Here is an 8735-nt window from a genome sequence, read left to right on the forward strand (position 1 = left end):
ATCCTGACTAGTATATTCCCTTAACTGGTGCCGTTGTTAGTCTTAGGATAGCACTGAACCTGCAGAGTTCTGTACTCTTCACAGAAAATGCTCCAGGTTCAGCAGACATGGAAACCTAACAGTTATTGTACATCTTCCTGGTGGCTAGTTTCCTGTTTATTCATTCTGCCCCCTGAATAGCTGAGGGGATAAGGCAAACACTTCTTCATTTGGTAAGAGATCTGCTTCACCTGATCAATTTTTTAAAGAGAGTAATGACAAAAAGCATTGATGAACTGTTAATTACCTGGAGAAATATGGCAGAAAGGCAGTTTATATATAAGCACAGTTCTTTTAGGAAAGTGTGATACAAAGGAGCAGAATGACCCTGAAGGGAGAGGCATAAAGTTTCAGCTGAACAGTACCTTATCAACCCACTCCCTGGCTGTATACTCCTGTACCCGGGTTATTTACCCCTTGCTAGCATCCTCTGCTATTCCCATCTCAGTATACATTGCATAGTTTTTACAATTGCCAGATTTTATTTTTATCTCTATAAACTCCAACAGAATTGGTAACATGTCAATTTTTTTTTCATCTTTGTATCCCCAGAACCCAGGTCTGTGCCTGTGATGCTCAATAAATAATAGTTGGATGGATGGATGGATGGATGGATGGATGGGTGGATGGATGAATGAATGAATGAATGAATGAATGAATATCAAGAATTTACCTCTAATTTCAACTACAGGAAAGAAAAAAGTTAGAGCAAAAAATACAGGGATAGTGTTGCTTCTAAGTTTCTCCTTGGATGGCTCCTGTAGTGCAGTGTAGGAACATATAATCTCTCTCAACACAGAGCTTGAGGCTGGAAATCCAAAAATTACAAGAAAAGAATGGATGACAAGACAAATGCTATAACTTAACAGCAATTTCTAGGTCACTGGCAAATGACTACCGTTAATAATTACAAGCTTTTATGGGGCCCTTTCTATTTTCAGAGTGCTTTCCCATCATTAATTTGTTATTTCTCACAACATCGCTATGAGGCAGATCATCACTATTATCACATTACAGATGCACTAAGGATGTCAAGTTGAATTTAATTGACCCAGGAATGTACCTATTTTTAGTAGTTCATTTGCCCCTCTGCTTTCTGGTCTTAAAAATCTATTGATGCAGCCTAGAGGGTGGTACTGCTAAAGTGCAATTTAGAAAGAAACATTGAGACAACCACAGAGGATCACGGGAGCAGAGTAGGTACTAAATTTCAGAAAGGTAAGACGCGCCAGAGAGAAGCTTTGATGTATTTTAGAAGAGCATGCATGAACTTCTTACCATTTTCTGAAAAACGACTTTTCTCCTAAGGTTACTGCCACCTTGAAAATACGGGTTTAGTTTAACATGCATAGGGTTGAAAGCAGTTTGTACAATTTAGCCTCACAATGCTGAGCCAGGTTTCCTACAGTGCTATCTCTGAGTCCTAGGACCAAATTACTTTGTTCATAAGGGAGGTACATGTGATTAGACATTCACTCCAAGGACTAAAGCAAGTATGATCACGTGCTGGAGATAGCATTGCCCAAAGAAGGCTGGTGGATCTGTGGAGCAGCGTTTCAATTATTGGAACTGTACATCTACATATTCAAGGGGAGTGTTTAGCTTCCTGTGTATGGCATGTTTGTCCTCCCCCTCTCCACTGTCTGGCTTTCCATTTGTCCACCTGAGAAGCCTTCCCAACAAGCACTGAGGTTGTCTTTGTTGTGGGTTAAATTGTGTCACTCAAAAAGATATGTGGGCCCTAGCTGGTTTGGCTCAGTGGATAGAATGTCAGGCTGCAGAGTGAAGGGTCCAAGGTTATATTCCAGCCAAGGACACATGCCCAAGTTGCAAGATATATACCCAGTAGGAGGAGTGCAAGAGGCAGCCAATCAATGATTTTCTCTCACCATTGATATTTCTATCTCTCTCTCCCTTCCTCTCTAAAATCAATAAAAATATATTTAATAAAAAAGATATGTGGGTGTTCTACCCCCTAACACCTCAAAATATGACTTTACTTGGAAATAGGGTTGTTGCAGAGGTAATCAGGTTAAAATGAGGTCATTAGGATAGGCCCGAATCTAGTATAATGGTGTCCTTACAAAAGGGAAATTTGAATACAGAGACAGATGGCCCTGTGAAGACGGAGTGATGCATCTCTAAACCAAGGAACACCAAAGATTGCCAACAAACCCCCAGAAGCTGGGAAGAGGCAAGGAAGGATGCTACCCCTATGGGTTTCAGAGGGTACATAGCCCTGCCAATGAATTGACTTCAGACTTCTAGGCCTCCAGAACTATAAAACAACACATTTCTGTTTTTCTAAGCCACCTATGTGGTACTTTGTCATGGCAGGCCTAGGGAACTAGTACAGTCCTATTAATAGATAAATTTTAAAAGAGATGAAAAGTGACATGTTGTCCCCACCACTGTCCAGTATTTAATTCTTCCTCATGCTAAGTCACTTCCTAATATATAATAATACTAGGGGCCCAGTGCACGAATTCGTGCACCTTGAAAGGAACTGTGGGCCATGAGGCTGCAGTGGGCACAGGGGTGGGTCTCTGGCCATCCTTTGTGCCCCGACCCGGCCCCTCCTGGCCTGGACCCCAGTGCCCTGTCTGCCGGAAGCCCTGCTCCCGCAGCCACTGCTCCCACACACTGATGGCGCTGAGAGTGATTGGGGCTGGCGCCAACAGCAGGTGCAAGCAGGGCCAGCACCGTCAGCAGGTGCAAGTGGCGGCTCCAGCACCAGCAGTGGGTGCAAGTGCCTGGCAGGACTGCGGTGCGCAGGAGCAAAGAATTTTCAATAACCATCAGAGGCTCGCCCCAATGACAGTGACCGGCACCCTGCCGTGGTCTGGCGCCCCCACTCACCTGCTCCACCATCCCACCACAGCAGATGCCCACCATGTTCTGCACTCTGCCACCTGCTGCTGACACCCGCCATGTTCTTCACACACCCCCTGATGGTCAGCCCATGTCATAGCAACCGGTTGTTCGGTTGTTCCAAAGTTCAGTCTATTTGGATATTAGGGTTTTATATTAGGGTTTTAGATAGATAGATAGATAGATAGATAGATAGATAGATAGATAGATAGATAGATAGATGAGTGTGTGAAAGATGATCTCCATCATCCAGATGTTTGGAAAACATTTTGAGTTGCTTTATTAACAATTAAAATTATGATCTCAGCTCTGCATCTTAGAAGCTGCCCTCTAAAAAAGTATAAGATTTTTATATTAACAAACTATATCTTTAGTTTGTTAGGAGACTCTCATTTGAAAACACTTTGATCACACAAAAGACACTGGGGAAAAGGTGAATGATCTGATACAACCTATCACCACCACAAAGAGAGTGCTCCCAATGCAGATCTTACTAGTATCCATCACAAGCAATGTTTAAAGCAGTAAATTAAACCCAAGTGACATACAACAAAAGAAATAACAAAGAATAAAGATGAATAAGACAGAATATATAAAAATAAGAAAATCAACAACAAAAGTTGGTTCTTTGAAAAGACATTTAAAGATGATAAATATTTAGCACAACTGATAAGAAAAAGAGAAATAAGATGCAAACTGTGAATATCAGAAATATAAAAGGAACATTACTATAGATTAAACAGATGTTAAAAAGTTGATATTATAAATGACATTATGTCAACAAATTGACGATTTGGGCAAAATGTACACATCCAAAGAAAAACACAATTTAATACTTCAAAGAATGCATAGCTTACCCAGAGCGGTTCTTACACAGAACTTCATGATATGATGGATTCGTAGATTTGGGGGGTCACAGAGGTGGCTAGAAATGTGTCTGGGAGGATAAATCCAGGCCACACTGTGACGTTCTTTCAATGAAATGTCAAGGACTTGAGAATTTATTCGGTAGACCATAGAGTCAGTTGTGATTGAGTGAGGCAATATGACCAGATTAATGATACAGAAAAATTCTTAGCAATATATGAAAGAAATTGAAAATTGGAGAGAAGACACAGGGAGTCTAGATAAGACCGTCACAATAATGAGAGAAGAATGAAAGCCTGATGCGGTGAAGAATTAAAAGGTGTATTCTTCCATGTTCATCCATGCCTACCCTTTATCTGAACCTGCTAAGTGAAGAAGTACAGATTCTGCAAACATTGGCTATGCCTGGAAAGTTGCCATCTCCATCTCAGGAGCATCTTCACTGTTGATGGCTTGCGAGAGAGGGACAACCCCCTGGAGGACCACTGTCAAAACGTTTTTATTCTGACAAGTTCTTGGGTGCTAGTCCTTGTCATGCTTCATATCTCAGGGCACAGTCAAGCATGAAATTTCCTGTGAAGTTAAAAGAAAAAGTTATGTTATCTGTTCAAAAATCACAGGACAGAAACTGCAAACAGCCCAGATCTGAGGACTACAAAGTTGGATCAACATTTTTTGACACCAGCTGCTTTACCTGGGGAATGTAGTCTGATAAGATAGACAGGAAATGCTAAACAGTAACAAGGGGGAAAGCATAGGAATGCTGCAGCTTGTTTATGCTTTTATCTGGAAAAAGACTGCTCCTCTAGCCCTGTGGACATAAGAAACCCCTCCTTGATTTATAAACAAGGTATATATGCACAAGCATCCAGCAGAGACAAGACCCCCTCCCTTTTCCTTTTTGTCTCTTTCTATATAAAGTATATGAGATGGGGGTATATGCAGAATGGAGTTAGCACAGCAGACCTGGTTTGCTGCAAGATTGGTCCTTGGCTGGCATCTGGAATTTAGATTTCAAGAATGTCCCCACCATTGACTAATCAGAGCAGCTCGCTGTGTCTAACATGTTTGTACAAACTATATGGTTTATCCTTGTATTAGTCAGGGTTCTCCAGAAAACAGAATCAATAGGGTGTGTGTGTGTGTGTGTATAGTGGGGAGGGGGAGTATTTTAAGGAATTGGCTCACATGATTGTGGAACCTGCACGATGGGCTAGCAGGCTGGGGATTCAGGAAGAGCCAATGTCGAGTTCAAGCCCAAAGCTCATCTGCTGGCAGAATTTCTTTTATCTAGGCCCTTGACGGATTAGATAAGGCTCACCCACATTATGGAGGGTATTCTGCCTCATTCACTGTCCACCAATTTAAATGTAAATCTCATCCAAAAACACACTCACAGAAACATTCAGAATAATGTTTGACCAAATATCTGGGTGTTGTGGCCCAGTCAGTTGACATAAATTTACAATGCTGAACCCCTGCTTTCTTCCTGGCAATCTGGACATATGTGGTTCATGCTAGACAGAGGTTGCCTCTGTGATCAGCTCCCAGTAAAAACCTTAGGAACTAAGTTCCTAATGAGCTTCCCTGGCAGACAACATTGAACAAGGGTTGTCACAACTTGTTGTTGGGGGAAGTAAACACATCCTGTGCAAATCCACTGAGAGAGGACCTTTGGGAGCTCGCATCTGGTTTCCCCCAGACTGCATTCCATATGCCTTTTCCCTTTGCTGATGGTGCTTTTCATCCTTTTGCTGTAATAAATCATAATTATGAGTTTAACTAAAGAGTCCTGTGAGTCTTTCTAGTGAATCATCAAACCTGGGGGTGATTTAGTGGACCCTCGATGCAGGGTATTATAAGAGTCCATTTTATTCCCCCTTTCCCTTGAAATATTGAAAGGCGTAATGCAAGTAAATCACATATTGTATCCAAAGGACATTATAATTAATAACATTAAAATAGCTCAAGAGGAACTAGTGATTATATAGTATTTTGGAAATATGAATTGCTACATAAATACTAGGTAACAATAATAAGACAAATTCTACTTTTCTATGAATTCCACAGGACATTTCCACAGATTTTTATAGGAAACAAACTTAATTATGTATGCCCAGCAAGAACTGTTGTAAACCATTTAAATAGATCTAGACTGTTTTTAGTGAGAAGGATAAGTACAGAGATCCAATAACCAAAGGGGAAAATGTTTGGGAACTAGTAAATGAAATTTCAAACCTAATAGGTTTTGAAATCAGCTTATTGGAATTATAAGGAAATAGTTCATGCATAATGATCCCTAGGTTTTGCTTAATGGTCATACTAATTAACTTCTCAAATTCAATAAAAGTGTAGGAAATGTATGTATATTCAGTAATTGACAAATAAATCATGTTAATTACATATTCATATAGCCAATCATAATTCTTCTAACTCAGTCTATTAAGCAAGAGTTCTTTAAGATAATTATTCATTTTAAAAAATGTATAGGGGGTGGGGAGAGGTAGGAGGGAGTACAGGGGTGATAAATGGTGCTGGAAGGAGATTTGACTTGGGGTGGTGGTGAACACATAATACAATATACAGATGATGTATATAGAATTGTACACCTGAAACCTATATAATTTTATTAACCAATGTCACCCCAATAAATTCAATGAAAAAAAACTTAATGAGCCTCAAAGAATTCTCAACTAAATTTAGTCTTGTTTCTCATCTTGATTAGATTAACTCCAAATAATTCAAACCACAATAGCATGAGGGATGAGAAATAGCCTTAAATAACTTGGTTGTTCACGCAACCTTTAGATTGTGAGTTATCAGTCCCCAGACTGTAAGCTCCTCAACAAGCAAGAACCACATTTTTTCCATGTCATGTAAATTCTCTAAGGTGTTTGGCAGCACTGTGGAGTACTCAGTACCTTCTGTTTGATGGTGCTGACAAGACCTAAAAAATTATCCCTCTAAAAACCTACTATTAAAATGTAACAAAACTGCTCTAGCTGGTTTGGCTCAGTGGATAGAGCGTCAGCCTGAGAACTGAAGGGCCTCAGCTTTGAATCCTGTCAAGGGCACGTACCTCGGTTGCAGGTCCTCCCTGGCCCAGGACCTGGTCAGGACACATGCAGGAGGCAACCAATCGATGTGTTTCTCACATCAATATTTCTCTCTGCCTTACCTCTCTCTTCTATTCTCTCTAAAAATCAATGGAAATATATTCTCAGGTGAGGATCAAAAACAAAAAAAAAGTATAAAGTGACTCCTACTGGTCAGCAGTTTTGAGGCTCCATGATGTTATATAAACAAGAGTTTTCTAAATCTTTTGGTATTAACATCCTTTTGAGTCCTGCTTTAGTAAAATGTGTATCCCCAAGGCCTTATAATATCCAGACACAATCTCTAGTGGGTTTGAAGGTGTTGGGTGACTTAGTGCTGGGATTTTTCCATTTTAGGGCTGTGCGTCCACTGTTGTTGCATGGGGAAATGTTAAACAGGATTACCATATGACCCAGCAATTCTTCCTCCACAGCAGATGACTGGTGAAAAGCCTCATCCCCAGGAAGTGATTAAAAGAACACACCAAGAAAATTTTATCCAACTTTGTATCACAAACAAGGCTGGCATTCAATCCCTTGACATGTATAATCTAAAGCAGTGATTCTCAAAGTGTGATTCTCAGACCATCATCACCTGGGAACTTGCTAAGAACAAATTATTTGTCAACAACAACAAAACAACTCAATTCAAAAATGGGCGAAAGACTTATATAGTCATCTATATATACCCAGCCACCAAACAACGAAATGACCTGCACTCGGGGGTCCCTCAGCCCAGCCTGTACCCTCTCACAGTCTGGGACCCCTCGGGGGATGTCCACCTGCTGGCTTAGGCCTGCTCCCCGGGGGATTGTGCCTAAGCTGACAGTGATACATCCCTTGGGGGATGTCCACTTGCCAGCGGGCCGAAGCTGCAGTTGAACATCCACAGAGCTGCTGAGGAGGCAGGAGAGGCTCCCACCATCGCCAATGTGATGCCTTCAGCCTGGCTTGTGGCTGAGCAGAGCTCCCCCTGTGGGAGTGCACTGACTACCAGGGGGCAGCTCCTGCATTGAGCATCTGCCCCCTGGCAGTCAGTGTGTATCATAGTGACCAGTCATTCCCAGTCGTTCTGCTGTTAGGGTCAATTTGCACATTACCGCCCTAACGGGTTTGGCTCAGTAGATAGAGCATCAGCCTGCAGACTGAAGGGTCCCAGGTTCGAAACCGGTCAAGGGCATGTACCTTGGTTGCGGGCACATCCCCAGTAGGGGGTGTGCAGGAGGCAGCTGATCGAAGTTTCGCTCTCATCGATGTTTCTAACTCTCTATCCCTCTCCCTTCCTCTCTGTAAAAAATCAATAAAATATATTTGGGGAAAAAAATTGCATGTGCACATTACCCTTTTATTATATAGGATAGAAGCCTGGTGCACGGGTGGGAGCCAGCTGGTTTGCCCTGAAGGGTGTCCCAGATCAGGGTGGGCAGGGGACCCCCAGCTCCCTACGATCGCCCATGCCGCCCATGCAGCCTCAGTCCGCAGCTGCAGCCTCCCCCAATCGTGGGCTCCGCCCCTGCCCGGGCCTTACGCCTCTGGCCGAGGCATTAGGCCCGGGCAGTGGGGACCCCCAGCTGCAGCCGCCCCTGCCCAGCCTAACGCCTCTGGCCGAGGCGTTAGGCCCAGGCAGGGGACCCCCCCAGCTGCAGCCACCCCCGATCGTGAGCTCCGCCCCTTCCCGAGCCTAACGCCTTTTGGTTGAGGCATTAGGCAAGGGCAGCGGGGAGCCCAAGCTGCAGCCCCCCCCCCTATAGTGAGCTCCACCCCTGCTCAGACCTCAAGGCTCTGGCCGAGGCGTTAGGCCCGGGCAGGGGAGGCGCCAGGCTGTGCCTGCCCCCCGATCGTGGACTCCGCCCCTGCCACGGG

The 8735-nt window shown here is 43.1% G+C and overlaps 1 long non-coding RNA gene across 1 annotated transcript in view; it reads right to left on the bottom strand.

Annotated features, from left to right (window-relative positions):
• Window positions 1-3671: 3671 nt before the first annotated feature.
• Window positions 3672-8735, bottom strand: part of LOC111825428 — a 12385-nt gene continuing 7321 nt past the window's right edge. The window contains exon 3 of the long non-coding RNA XR_002828581.1: window positions 3672-4350. This is a non-coding gene — a long non-coding RNA (uncharacterized LOC111825428). The remainder of the gene's footprint in view (window positions 4351-8735) is intronic.

Source organism: Myotis lucifugus, unplaced genomic scaffold (genome assembly GCF_000147115.1).
Source record: "Myotis lucifugus unplaced genomic scaffold, Myoluc2.0 scaffold_26, whole genome shotgun sequence".
NCBI classification, from domain to species: domain Eukaryota; kingdom Metazoa; phylum Chordata; class Mammalia; order Chiroptera; family Vespertilionidae; genus Myotis; species Myotis lucifugus.